Genomic DNA, 1,615 nt, shown 5'->3' with positions numbered 1-1,615 from the left:
TACACATATAAACGGCTTGTAGTCCGGAAAATACGGTATATGAAAACAAATCTAAATGCTCTCTGGTATTGTTCAGGGGGCCGGACCAAATGTGGAGGCGGGCCGGATCCGGCCCGCGGGCCGTAGTTTGGGGACCACTGGTCTAGGTGTTATTTTAAAGTACAACACATTAAAAAAGCTCAAGATAGTGAAAAATTAAGTGTAATCGCCCTTTAGCTATTTTACGAATTAGATGCTACATTCAGAAGCTAACTTCAGCTTCGACTGATAGCTTGGGTACAACATAGACAGATCTATATATGTTTATATCTATATCTTTATCTATCTATACAGCATAGATATGTAGATTGCACAATGCACAGATAATCAAAACACTTAGTTTACATAGCACCTTTGTAAGCTTGTCCCTGTTAGCTACGTCAGACATATGAGGCATTATGATGAATACAAACGATTTATTAACTTACCTTCGAAGTTATTGTGAAGTTTTGACACATTCAGCATAAATCCTTTGTTGTTGTTGGAGCGTTTCAGGACGTCTGAATAATTATATAAGCATCATTAATAGTCCTGCAGGACTGAGGAGCCATTGTTAACATACTGTTACCTGTTAACATTTTGTTGCCTCTGCAGCGGAAGCATTCTGTGGCATAAAAATGCGGAAGTGCTAAAACGGAAGTCCGTGGCATATACCCCATTATCACGGTAGGAGCCATTTGTTAAACACTCAATGAAAAATACATACCGTGTTTGATGTTTGTTGTAAATGACGTATACTCACAAAGAACGAGGTAATTAGTCCAAGTTTGTCGTTTATTGAACATTCAGAAATTACAGCGGCTGTGATGAGCCACAGCAAAGGTAAAGAAAAGTAAAACAACCCGAACAGGTGATCAACTCTAAACCACTCGCACCCTTTTACTCTCTCTCTCTCTCTCTCTGTCATTTAAGCACACCCGTTGCCATGGCAACCTCCTGCGCTCCACAAGCCGACCCGAGATTACGTTAAAAATATAACATTCAGTCAGTTATGATATGGACCTTACCAAGCTCCGCCCAGAAACGCCCCTCGAAAGTCCCACGTGGCTGCATGTCTCACAAGCAGAGCCTCGCGGTGCTTAGCATCTATGTGTAAACATGGCATTTTTCATTTCGACGGACTCTCTGCAGAGTATTTCTGAGTCAAATTTTTGGTATTATCATTTTGTTATTACTTTAGTTCATATTCAGTCTAATGTTCAATTTAAAGTGTGCTCTTCCTTCTGTGTGTGTAAACTGACCTGGAGGCCCCATCTGCCTGTTTGTCTTCATGTGAAACAGTTAACTGTGTGTTTCCCAGACTTTAAATTGCGTTTCCACAGGTGCCTTTTTATCAACCGGAATACTCCCCATCTTAGAAACTGCCTGTGCAGTAATAATTTGTCTCTGCTGTCTTCTTTAGCTATCCTCCCTGTTTCTGCTTGATAATAAAAGACAAGCTGTAACCAAAGGTCTTTAGAACGCTCAGTGAACGGCTTGGAGGAGCAGTTTGCTGAGTCTTCTCCTTTTGCAAAAGCTTGGTCATAAAATTCATATACGTTGTCTGTGGTTCTTTTATTGAAGGTTCGAGAAAAAT

Source organism: Poecilia reticulata, linkage group LG14 (assembly GCF_000633615.1).
Source record: "Poecilia reticulata strain Guanapo linkage group LG14, Guppy_female_1.0+MT, whole genome shotgun sequence".
NCBI classification, from domain to species: Eukaryota; Metazoa; Chordata; class Actinopteri; order Cyprinodontiformes; family Poeciliidae; genus Poecilia; species Poecilia reticulata.
This window is presented reverse-complemented; position numbering follows the sequence as displayed.